The sequence below is a fragment of the Schistocerca nitens genome, chromosome 11 (genome assembly GCF_023898315.1).
Source record: "Schistocerca nitens isolate TAMUIC-IGC-003100 chromosome 11, iqSchNite1.1, whole genome shotgun sequence".
Taxonomy (NCBI): Eukaryota; Metazoa; Arthropoda; class Insecta; order Orthoptera; family Acrididae; genus Schistocerca; species Schistocerca nitens.
Genome location: NC_064624.1, coordinates 113,476,710 through 113,490,359, shown reverse-complemented (window position 1 = coordinate 113,490,359; position 13,650 = coordinate 113,476,710). Strand labels below are relative to the sequence as shown.

Here is a 13,650-nt window from a genome sequence, read left to right as displayed (position 1 = left end):
ATCTGTTTGACATATCACTGATAGTGTAATGGTGAACGGGAAGGACTAGGAAGCATGGTGAATGTATAGTAACGGTTCGAAACACCTTGAAAGACAAAATTTTTTGTTATATTTTGTTATTTATTCCAATTATTTGGCGTTATTTGTGAGTCTATAGTGACTGTGCCTATTATCCACAATGATTCCCTTTGTGTGCATGGAAAGAAGCAGAATGGGTATATTACCCATACTAATGGAATGTGGGAACCCCAGTAGCATATCCGTTGTTTCTGCAGTTTGCTCCCACCTCCAGTTCCGTTCGTGGTGGTTCTTCTGTCTTCAGCTATGGCTGTCCTCAGCCAATTGAAAAGTATGAAAGTCACACGACATGAAAGCAGTGCATTTGCTGCAGGAAATACGAAACTGCCAAGACACCTAAGTGATAGTTTCATACTTTCTGCGACATGATTAGTGCTCTCGCACCTCATTTGTGTTTATATGGACATACTTATACAGTAGACATTGAAGGTGATAAAATGTGTAGGTTTATTAGATTACAAAACACAAATTGTTTCACTGTTTCGAAACAGCGTATCGAAACTTTACATTGTACTGTTTCATTTGTTTCGAAACAGTTACGTGTTTCAGTTTGGCCATCTCTAGTCGCAGCACACATTTTACCTTCGTATAGTCGTGGTTTCCTTCAAAAAAGCGAACTCGTGTTCCATGGTTTTAGAGCAAGACGACTTTCGTTTCCCCGTTTTAACGGGCTCAAGCTAGTTTCACGCAAAGGACAACAGAGAATGGAGCGCACTAAAGCAAGTTTGCCGAATCTAGTGTTGAAACTGCCGCCTGCTTCTCTCAAACAGTCGGAAGACATGGTGTCGGTCGCATCTACTGCAAATGTATGTCATCTACCAGTGAATAGCTAGTTCGTAACTGCAAGTACAATTGCACGTTGATAGCCCTGTAACGTTCTTTAACGAAAACTTGTTACATCCGTCCGTTATTTCTGCAGTAGTAAGTGATGGATACGAGTCGGGAAGCTCATGCTTGAGTCACTTTCACCGAGCGTGATGACCGGAAATCTTCTGTTCACACCTCTCCTCATCCTGTGACCAAAATACAGGTTCTGTATTCCATCTTTGAATCCTAGACAAAGCAAGACTCGCGAAAATGTTAAAAAAAACATGTCTTACCATTCGAAATTGACGTAGAAATAATTAAAAACACCAAATGTTACTTCTGATTACAAAAAAAACCGGGGCATTTGGCATCCCATTGGATAGTCAACGGGACACAGAACGAAAAAATGGCCATTCCCATTAAAGACGGGGCTTCTGATGACGCTAGCCTAGGTCCTAGTGTGTACATGCCTTAAAATGGCTTCTGCATGCGACACCTCATCGGAAAGACGAAAACCGAATTTCGCAACCTGCTTTTCGATCTCGTGGTTACATGTTGAGGCCTGAAACGCATTTGCTGCCCCGTTAAATATGGCACCAGGATAAGAGCTGTTACGGTATCTGATTCAGTCTGTGCAACTGCTATTCCTATGCACGTAGACCAGGTGAAAATAGTTGATCTAATATTTCTACTTGTCCTTCACTGTACAAAAAGCCACTCCGTCTAATTACCTGAAAGTTTTTAAAAATAAGAAGAAACCTCTCAGCCCAAGCATGTTTCAAAACCGGATGCGTTTACATGGAAGCGAAAATCGATTGCGGAATTGGAAAACAGGCAACTAGAAGCGCTTTCCAAAAATCAATTTTCAAGGCTTTGTATAGCCACCCAGAAGCGGCATCGGGAAGTCGATATAAGAAAGCCGGTTTTTGGAACGCCATGCGAAGGGGGTGTCGGAGGCAGGCGGCCGCGCGAGCTGGCAACGCCGCCCCGTGACGTCAGAGCTGGGTGGGGGCAGCCGCGCGCCCCGGCTGTTGGTGCGGCCCAGTTGTGACGCAGCAGCCGTAGGGAGAGCAGTGCGCCGCCAGAGCATCTCTTCTCCGCGAGAGTACCAGACGAAGGTAAGGCGGGCAGCTGGCCTGTGCTGGAATTTCAGGAAGCTGTGGATGTTGTTCTGCACGCTTTTGTCTGGTTTGTCGCCTAACTCACGGCAGACCTGCTCCTAATCCATTGTCGTACTTTTAATTACAAAATAGAATTGTTGCGATCAAACGAATGGCGAATAGGGTGTTAAATAACTCCGTCGAGTGTTTAATAATTCGCTGCTTGTTATTTGCCGTAATGCTATAGTCATCTGATCGCCGAAAGCTTCCATTAGAATAATGTGGAACGAACGGAAAATAGCGCCACATTGCGTCGGGCATTGTTTCGATGTGCCTGTAGTCCCTCGCAGGTATACGTTCTGCGTGTTCACCAATTTTTAAATTCAGATGAATGTGATAGCTCGAAATTAATGTCTGCTATCTAACAGCTATGCTCATCATAAATTTATAAGCAGCTGTCCATAATAATAATAATAATAATAATAATAATAATAGGCGTCACTTCTCTGCAAAGAGGAAGAAATGGTTTTGTTGATTTTGTTTTGTCAATAATTAAGTTGTTTATGGTAAGAACGGAATAATGTTTGAGCTTCCACTACCCTCCGTCTCGCGTTTTTTGTGTAACTTTGAGTTTTCGTGGTTTTGTGTTTTTTTTCGGCAAGATTCCTAATTCATGTGTTAGTTAACCAATAAAACTTCTGGGCCGAAAATCGGGCATTCTTACGTTGCATCCACTTAAAAACTTACGGTTATTATACACTTCCCTGTTAAATGTTGGCTTGTAGTCACGCTTGATTTTGTCATTTCCTGTGACAACGGATTTCGCCTTGAATGCCGTAAATTCTTTGCGGCCAACTTTTCCAGGTAATTTTCTTTTCTGTTAGCAGTTAATACACGTTCAATAGAGTTCATGTTGCTACTCCACTGGAAAGCCGATTTCTACACAGTAGACAGCCAAGTCAGACATAAACAGCCGTTTGCGTAAATGATTAAATTCAGTTGGTACCATTTGCCGACAAGGTGACTTAACTAGAACACAAGTGAGGCGCTAAGAGCCGTAACGGCGAAGAGCACTTAGTCTTCGACCCCCTATATTTAAGTGAATATCAGAGAAACCAGTGACAGCTCTCAGTGAGTGTTGAGATATAAGTACAATGTGGCCCTACAGTACAGATAAACTGACCCAACAGATGTCAGAAGCATGAATAAATGCTACTGTCTAACAATCGACGAGAAGGTGCTTCATGGTTCTCAGCCCCACAAATGTATTACTGTACGATAAATTCCAAAACATCTCGTTCAGAATCTCAGAAAATAAGTTTTTTCCCCCTCAGTATAACATACGCTGATGTCGGATCTGATTTTGCTATGTGTAGTGTGTATCTGTGGTGTATGCTGCCGCTATTGGAATTTATGGCGAACGTAGATAAATTTGCTGCCGAGTGCTACCAAGTGGTGACATTGACGTAACAAGCAATTGTTCGTCAAACCCTATGTATTAGGCCGGTAGGGAATTATACGTCACGCCAGTTGCGCATGTGCAGAAACTTGTGTAAGGGCCGTTCCCACAAAAAAAACCGCGGGTCTGTGCCTCGGTTGCCACGTGGCGTCGCTGTTTGCACACACGAACCGGTGCCGCGCCGCCAATCACAGAACGCGCAGAGCGTGACGTCAGTCACACAACCCCGGGCCACACGAACTTTGGCCGAAGCGCTCTGGCGTAGACGCGGCGGCAGGTATGAAACACTTACCATCCGATTTAAAGGAAACGGTTCGGTGAAAAAATTTTATTCTTCTTCTGCGTCTTACGGCCTGATGCCTTCTGTCGATAAAGGACTGAATTTCTTTACGTTATTCGTCGTGGTTGCGTGCTCCATCGTATTTACGTAAACCATTACACGAATTTTTAATGAGCTTTCAGAGGTGAAAATCCATTGCGTGGGCTTTGCCTATAGTTCATATCAGGTAATACATTATTGCGTATGAAATATAGTCAACATACCGAAATTGTTTTTAAAGTTGAGAGCAGAGCGGTAGCTATCAGCGTTCTCGAGATATTCAGTGGTTCGTCGGCGGGTCGCCCGCCATGCGGCACACACTTCGCCCTGCTCCTCGTCAACCACGTGGCTGTTATCGGCCCCAGGTTTCCTGAACGGTTCAAGATATCGAAAACTTTCTTTTTTTGCGAATGGTAACTTCTAATGAGTCCAATATTTCATTGCATGATAAATATCCAAAATTTATTTACCTATCGAGATGTGAAGGTAAATACAGTTCTTCAGCATGGATCGATTTAATTTTTTAAACGGCATTTCATAACAAGTGAAATGAGAATTACAGTGACATGGAACACTTTAATATTTACAATACTCTAGATTGACGTACAGAAGTTAAACAGAAACTCATTTGATGGTATGTCATAAGATGTAATTTGCCAAGTATCTACAGCTGTTGATCGTTTCCTTTGGTAAGTAATGAATCCTTATTTCTTGCTGCAGTGTACTGTACTTGCTAAAGACGCGTTTTGCCCTTTGCTTTAAGGCATCTTTGGTGGAATGTTGAATGATTTTGTTTTGATATGTGACCCTTGTAGATTATAAAAGTTAATCGTATTTTTGTGTGAAAAGGTAATTACTTACAGTTAAATACTTTTTGGCGGAAATCTGCGTTTCTTCTCACCTGGTCAACACATTTTTGTGTTAACTCTTTTCTTCTCCTGTCAGTAGCTGTTGACATTTTACCAAAAGCTGTAATTTAAGGTCGTAACTACAGTGTGTTCAATTCATGTCTCCTCTTCTTTCGTTTATGTACATGCTGCCAACCTAACGAATTATATGCTGAAAACTAACGTTTACTTCTGTTCAGTGAGAGGTATAGAAAGTTGGAAGTGAATGTAATAATTGTCAGAGTCGTTGAAAAGTTTGGTGTGCAGCTGATTACAGTTTTGGTTAAAGTGTTTTGTGGAGTAGTTCATGTAAGAGTAATTCACTACTTACATTAACAGACACAATAGTAGAATAACATTTCAAAGGAGGATGATTATTATCAGAATACTAACACCCAACCCCTTTGTCCCTACTCTAAAATGAACTCTTCCAAAAATATTTAAACAAAAAATCGAAAATCAGCTGACATGAAACTCTTTACTACGCTCTGGCAGATACTACATTCACATTCAACTTCCTACAACGCACCCTAACTACACACATACATACACACACACACACACACACACACACACACACACACTCAAAGGGAACAGACTTCAGTTTCAGCATGTACTTCGTTAGGTTGGCAACTTGTAGATAAACAAATCAAATAAGAGACATAAATTGAACACACAGTAGTTACGACTCTGAATTAATTTTTGGTAAAATATCCACCTCTAGTGATAGAAGACTAATTGTGCTCCACACCAAATAGCGCAAAGAATTTAAAATTGTGAAGAAAAAAAATTAACGTGAATATGTGCTTACGTCGCAGCTTTCGCTCAGTTCATACTCTGTAGAAATCAAACCTGCATTTGGATCGGACTTCCTTAACTCTTGTGGAGGAAGGTGTGCAGTATACTGCTGCATCCATTTTCAATAAGCTACCGCTCGAATTCAAAAATCTTAGTACTACATCACGCGCTTTCAAATCGAAATCGAAGTGTTTCCTCATGGGTCCAGTCCTATTCTGTCGAAGATTTCCTTGAAAAATTGAGGTGATTGTTTTTGTATTGTTGATTGACTTTATGGATTGACTTTTTCGCGTTTGTTAATTTTATTTTTGTCATCACTTTTATGTTGTAATTTCATGTACTGACAGGCTCCATGACCTTGGAGATTTGCTCCTCAATTTGGCCCTACGGAGCTTGACGTGTAAACAAAAAAATAAACAATAAGAAAAAATGTCTGCGTACTGCCAGTGCATTCGAAAGTCATGGATAATACGAACCATTCATTGTTTGTTGTTTCATGAGGAAATACATGTCTCATGGAAAATGCTACAAATTGCAGAGTGGCCAAAATGGTAATTAACCACTGTGCGTGTGCGTGTGTACGACCTGGGAGATCAAGGAAAAATGCGGGAATTTTTCCATCCGGGAGAAAACCGGGGAAAACCCGGAAATATTTTAGAATTGCGGGAATTTTTCATTGTTTTTGTTTTCAGTTAAATTTTTACAACTTAGATTGGTAAGAACCAACGCTCTAACAAAGGCTGTTGCTGTATCTCGCTACTGCAGAATAATACTGCAGCAATAAAACGTGAACGAGAGAATACAAAACGAAAATAACACTCGAGTTGCGAAGGAAATGCGCCATGTACAACATAAAAACACAGTGCTCATACAAGCGTCTGCCAATAGCAAAATGTGTGAAGGGCTTTAGGAAGACCTCGTGACAACAAATTGCCTCCGATGCTCGTGACGTCACAACTGCTTACGTTAGATTCTTTTGAGCAGTTGCGAGCGAGCTCAAGCGCAGTTGAGTCGCGTATGAGTAGTACCTTCTCCCGTTTCTGGTTACAGAAGTGTGGCAGTTAGTTATATAAGCAATAGTAGCAAGCAGCCAGATGCTGCCAGGGGAAAAATTTCACTGACGCGCCTAAGCTGGCACATTCACGCATGCGTAACAGGCCCGGGTCTGGGGGACGAGTGGCAAACCGCGGTGTCTGTCCCGGGCAGCAATTTCAGGGAGGGGGGGGGTAAAATTCGTATTCTTGACGAAAAAGACATCGTTTCTCAAAGCGCCTAGCATCCAGCGCACGTTGGTCTATAGTCTTCATATGATTTTGAAACGCATCACTGTAGGATTTTGAACATTTTTGAACAAATAAGTCGATTTCTGAATGAATCATAAGTTGAATTTTTGTATGCGTGCGTAGTGCACGTGATGTGTATGCCAGGGGAATCCCCGTCGCATCTAGAAATAAACTTTCCTGCGGACAAAATCAGCGTTGCTTTAATTACTAGCGAAATCCAGAGGCTGAGACTACCAGAGTGGAAATAAACGAGTAACAGGAATAAGAGGTAAGAAAGATTACTTATTATCTTCTCGGTCTATCCATGAAAAGGAAATGTTGACAGGAAAGTTTTGGCCAGACTGTTACACTAGTAAGGGCGAGTCGTACAGTCCCCGGATAGCAGCCGCTATAGCTGTATTCCGGTAGCAGCGCGGAAAACGCGTTGTACGAACACGAAATAAACGCCTAACCGGAGAATAAACGTGGGATAAGTAAACCGGTGATTGCGGTAGGGTTAGTGGAGTTAACCGGAGAATAATTTTTGACACTGGCAGGAATGGTTACAAAATAAGTGATAACAAGGTTGTTTGCTCGGACGAGGAATGAGAAGAAACGGGGACATCAAACATATTACGGAAAAATATGACTATTCCAAATTTATATCAAGTTTCGTACTACTACTTTTCGATCTCCTGCTTGAGAAGCTAGAGAGTGTGATTGAAATGTGTAACTGTTTCCACAAAAACGTTTTGCTTGTAGGTGGCCTAATAACGAATTTGATATTGGTACTTTGTGAATTATATTGTGTGGTGTTTAAAAAAATGGCAAAACATCTTGTTTATTTGGTGTGTGTAAAAACTGCTGCAATATTAGGCAGGCCTATTTCGTCTAGCAGACAGTGACAAAATACGCGTAATCAGATCGAGAAACCACACCAGTCTTGGTTACTATTTGTATTAACAGCTTTTTCAGTACTAGACAGCGACATGTCGTTTTCTCATGTAGCAAAACGTTTGACGAACTTTGATGAGGTAATAGATTCTTTCCCAGAAAAGAAAGCACGTCATGTAAAGCTGTAGCAAGAGTAGGGAGAAAAATGCTAGGACTTACAGATTGAAGAAATGTGTACTGTCTTGCTTGTGTCTTGTCTTTACTGGATTTATGTATCCTATATATAATTTTATGTCACAAAACAGAAAGTCGTTGGCTAATAAACAATAAAGGGTACAAATTTTGTAGAGAGTTCTTGTTCTTCGGGTTACAAATAATCCCATCCAATATTAATTCAGAGTTTTTTTAGGAGGGGCAGGTGGGACAGCGCAGGACATTTTAATTTCCACTGTCTTGAATGTAGTTTGATGGCTTCCATTACACAATATTCCACGTTTGAATTTCACAGAGCGAAATACTGTGACGAGCGATAGAAAAATGCTGTGTGAAGAGGCGTGGCATTGCACTTTGGCACACTTCTGACCAAATAACATGTCTCACATTTCCTCGAACACGTGTGTTTTATGGATCAGACCCTTCAGAAAGATGTGCGCTACAAAATGAACATATTTTTTGAAAATATGAAAAAAAAAAACACTCATGTATTACCCCGGTTCGGAAATATCGTAGATACGGGGGCTATGCACAGAGCAGTCTTGAGTTGTGGTGGAGAGGTGGGTAGTCTGCACGTGGCTCATGTTTACGTTTTAGTGATTTTGCTGTTCCCTCTTCGTCTATTGCTCTCGCGTAAAATGAAAACAAAACGGATTTTTTCTGTGACCGGGAGCTATCAAGTGAAATAAAATATTCACATAATTACGGAAGGCCAAAATTTATTAGTTAAAGACTATTTTGTTTTCACCTTTCTAACAGTCAACCATTAATCGCCTTGCAGAACAATGAAGTTACTTTTGTCTGTTTGCTAAAGAAATTTGTCTTTATTAACCTTTTCCGCAGAGGCAGTCAACTTATTTGAAACGAAGTGTATATTTCCACATTATTAGCTAGTTTTAACTGTTCGCTGAATTTCAAGTGCACATTTTCATCTTCTAGCACGTTTGGCATTATGCCATAATAAAGAACCAAACATGAGATAATACAGTACCGGTACTCCAAAAAAAAAAAAAATTTTCATCCGAATCAGGACATGCAAATGTGCACTTAAAGCCGAATTATGCATTTTAGTATGGTGCACGAAATTCCCATGCTCTTCGAGTATTCTCTAATGTCTTTTTTTTCTTTTATGACATCTGTAAGATCTTTCAATGTTTTACACATACGAACATTCGGGCTCCCTGCGTCGTCGTAGCTGCGCAAGCCCGGTGACGCCTCTTACCTGTCGCTCTCTGGCAACTGCTGAAACGATCCTATTTCTAACAGGTCGCGGGAAAATAATGCGAATGATTGTTTGAAAAGCGTTACTTCATAGTAAATTTCCTTTTAAATCACGGAGCATTTGATCTCATTTAAAAATCAACCCTTTCAGGACGACCATTCAGAATAATTTCGAGCCCAGAAGATCAGACATTTATGTCGTTGTTACAAATTTTACTGGCCCGTTTGTGTAGTGTATCTTAAAAGTGACACGCGCAAAAAAAGAAAGAAAAAAAAAGAAAATAAACATTATATGTAAAAGTTCAACTTCTCTTGCAGTTTATTAAACTTAAAGACAGTAATAGGTGAAAGCTTTCCTTTTCTTGTAGCAACACTATGTAAATTTAAACCATGAACGTTTCGTGTTTGTGTGTTCGCGCTACTTGACAGTAATGGCAACAGAATATCAAAATAGATTCACAAAATATTTGTAGCTTTATGAACGTCACGGACAAGCGCACTGTGAAGAATATATATATATATATATATATATATATATATATATATATATATATATATATATATATATATATATATATGAGACGGCCTGAGAAACATCCACTTGCCTGGTCGCGGCAACACCGACTCAAAGGAAGGCCTCGGCGCTTGTTGGTGACGTCACGTCAGCTAGGCACGGCCAACGCCAGGTCTGTTGCAGGCATACTCATAATGGTGGTGTCTTCCTCCCTGACACAGCAAAATGTGAAACTATTGGCGGTAGTTGACCAATACACATTGTTCTGAGAGATTTCTGCAATCAATTAATTGTGCAATTCATTACACTTCTTAACAAATAGTGTACTCCTGAACTTCATTTTCCACCTGTTTTAGGGATTGACATGTAAAAACAACTTCATGGTCCAGCACCAACAGAATTCGTGCTTCTTTATCTTATTTGCAAATCTGAGGAAGTTACTTTTGTACTGGGTTGCTTTTACAAGAAACTGTGAACATATTGGTGCTCTTCTTTATGTATCTCGGTTGACTATGGGGTGAGGAGCACTGAATGTTCATGAAATATCTTGCGATTGTACACGCTGGAGGAGGGGGTGGGGGACAGAAGAGGAGGCAAGAGAGATACTTGTTTTATCAAATAAATTTTTTTTATCTTATAAAGTTTCTCCTTTCAGTTGCAAGAGGGAATATTTATCTTTTCTAATGTGCATGTTTAAAAAAGTTTAAGCTCAGCAGTATTTTAGATGTATGAAGCTGTTTTGTTTCCTGTTTAGAATTCCTTTCTGTGAAAACGACTGTAATCTAATGACTGGCAACAGTTGGACATTTACACATGTAAATTAGTTCACATTTTCAGTGAGGATGTCAAACGAAAATAAATAAAAGAAATGAGTTCATTGTAAGGGGGTTGGGGTAAGTTTCGATAGCAAAATGGATCAAGTAAATATAGTTTCTTGAATGTAAAATTTCCGAAGCTTGCAATGGGGCAAATCATCTTCTCGTATTGATCTACGTTTGTTTCAACAGGATTCAGTAATTCAGAAGTATGATCTTTATTTGTAGCTGTAGGATAGTAAGAAAATCTTTCATTTAAATAAAACTGCAGAATCCAAAACAATACCAAACAGTTTGTCCCAAAGTAAGAGATTTATAGCGATAAGCGCGCCCAGGCGTTTCTGCCTGCAACAGACCTGGCGTTCGCCGTGCCTAGCCGACGTGACGTCATCAACAAGCGCCGAGGCCTTCCTCTGAGTCGGTGTTGGTCGCGACTGCTCCAGACGTCTAACTGCTGGTCGTCTTCCGTGTTTCGAAAGGGCGGTTTACTCGTCGCCTGGAGAAAGTGCACGACAGGGACTAAGAAACTGAAAATTGCGAATTCTCGTGAAATGTGCCGAGTGATGCGTTTGTTTCGGAGCAACGTTGCGGCAATACTGTTGCGTCCCGCCTCCTGGTGACACGGAAATACTACGTTGGGCCAGTTTCCCAGCAGAGTTCACCAGCGCAATTCGCCCAGAAGAGCTGCGTTCGCCTACGAATGTGGCACTCGTTGAAGGGGGAATGTCGTGTGCCGCCCCGCCCCCCTCTGGCGGCGCCACCTCGCCACCCCACTGCGTGACCCGCCCCCGCAGTGGAGCTGACCGCGCCAGCTGCGGCGTGCAGCGGGTCTCCCTCCACCCTGCCACAGCAGGTTTCAGCGCGCGGCATGCTGGGCTGTTTCCCCCGTCGCCGCGCAGACCGCCGGTCTGCCGTGTGGAGTAGGGCGGGGCGGACGATGAATGTACTTTGCTGCCGCTGTGTGCAGGAACTGTGTGACTGCCTGAGGAACAGAAGAGACCAAAGTTCAGGGTGAAGAAATGGCTGCAAAGAAGAGACCAGTTCTGTCACTTAAAGCTGCTACCAGTTCTTGAGTGTGACGATTTCAGGGACTATCTAAGAATGGATGAAGAAACATTACAGCCGCTTTAGACCTGTACACATGGTCGGACAGGGCTGCACGGAAACAGCCGCTGACAGGTACAGATTGTTTCTACAGCTGAAAGCAGGGTCATGTCGTATTCCCAGCCCAGACTAAGTGCAGTCGAAGCTGCCGACACAGACTGCAGCATATCGAAGGGCATATCTGTCTGTACGACATGCAGTCCGTCTTCTTGTCTGGAGTGTGTTATTTCTGTTCACAAAAAATCTGATATCTGTTTGCGGTAGTGATATGCAGACATCAGTTTAAAGAGATAGAAGCACAAACGAATTTCAAAATGAACTATGTTTGCTGCTTTTAACCTCTAAGGAAGAAGTCGTTTTCAGATTGTGTAAGTGGTGCCAGGCAGCAGGAATGAACACACAACTCTCCAGCTAACGCCATTTACGAGAGCAGCTTGTCACGGAGGTCGGAATAGAAGTAAGGGAAAATTACAGCTTCCCTCAGAAAAAGTGGGCAAGCCATAGCTCCAGTCTCGTGTTTACGCCGTGACAACAGTATAGTACGAAATCGTAACCCATTAGTCTGCGTCAATGCACGATAATTCCAATTCCGTATTCCAGTGTATTCATGTAGATTCTAAATCGAAATACAGTGGTACGTAGTTATTCTGAAATAAGGTCAACTCGAGGTGACAACGTCCGTCTTAATACCACCTCCGGGTCACACTACAATGCCCTTCAGAGGTGCAGGCACTCTCCTCTCGCGATTACAGCTGTGGTAAACATTTCGAAATGGATTCGCATTTTACGAATCGGGATTGACGTGGACTGTGAAAGTTTGTTCGGCATTCGGGTTAGTCCCGCACCGGCATAAATTTTCGTGTTTCGCAAACAGCGGCAGTCAATCCAGATCCGGAAAATACGAATACTTTTCGAAATAAATGTAAAACTGTTTCGCATCCAGATGAACTTACGAACGTTTTTACTACAGATATGTGTGTAGCGCCTACCAACTTGCGTATCGTGAAAAAATCAGAATAAATGACGATTTCGGAAGTTTTTCATTAGTGTCTCACATATTATGCTTGTATATCTTCTGTATAAACGAGGTAACTTAACAATGAATCGTGAACACGGCAGGGTTGCTTATACTGTTGTAATTTTTATTTTAATTTCGCAAAGCACTATAGATAAAACTCGCATATCTACATTCGTTTAAGGTTGTGTCATAAGGCGTGAGCGGGTAGCTCAACCGGCTTCCACGTCGGAATCTTCCTTCGGGATATAAACTCAAAAGGCAGAATACTCGGGTGTGGTTGACGCTTTGCTGATAGGCGCAGAAGCAAATACTCTGCCTGCAAGGCTGAAACACTTGAGACACACAGCCACTGCGAGAGAGAGCGGTCTGTCACAGGGGAGCGACCGTCCGCCGCGGCCTGCCCAGGCTCCACAGAGGCCGGGACTTCCCCGGGCAGCTGGCGCAGTGCGGCCACACCCGCGGAAAAAAGTACCTGTTGCTGGTTGAGTGGTATTTCATAATGGTATTTGTGTGGAGCGTAGCCTCTTTCAGCTATGCAAGTGAGTGTGCGGCAGAGAGGCTGACGCGACGACGGAGCGCAGAATGGCCTTCCTGCCCCCAGATTCCAGTTAGGGAAAACGGGAACAGATGTATCGAAACCGACACTTTTTAAAATAATTGTTTTTTGCACATTTTCTTCAGAACACACTCAACACAATGAAGAGGAGTACTTTTCAGCTGAGCGTGCAAATCTCAACACTTTCCATGAGACAATGCTGTCTTGAAATCACGGCAGCTTTCATCGTAATTGAAATAAGTGTACAATCCGTTTTTAGTAGATAAACTGAAGCTCGTCCCTCAGTGTAATGTTCGTCATGGAGAAAACTTTCTTCATGAATGCATTTGAAGAAAATGTACTTTAAAACACTGCACAGTCTTGATGCGCCAATCATCTCTATAATGCAGACTCACCTCAGTAGTGTTGTCACAGCAGCCAACTTTGCTCTAAAGTGCTCGTTTCCTCTCTCCCCCCCCCCAAAAGAAATGGGAAACCATAGCATTATCTACACCAAGGAAATCAACAATGCCAAGTGATCCGTCTAATTTCAAAATATTTTGAAGCACAGGATTTTTCAAAGTGATATGCAATCCAGTAAGGACAGAAAGTTAGTCATAAAAAAC

General features: G+C 42.0%; 1 protein-coding gene across 1 annotated transcript in view; it reads left to right on the top strand.

Annotated features, from left to right (window-relative positions):
• Positions 1-1,940: 1,940 nt before the first annotated feature.
• The window catches only part of LOC126212687 (uncharacterized), an 82,602-nt gene continuing 70,892 nt past the window's right edge, over positions 1,941-13,650 (top strand). Inside the window, exon 1 of the mRNA XM_049940103.1 lies at positions 1,941-2,003. The gene's annotated coding sequence lies outside the window, so the exon portion shown is untranslated. The remainder of the gene's footprint in view (positions 2,004-13,650) is intronic.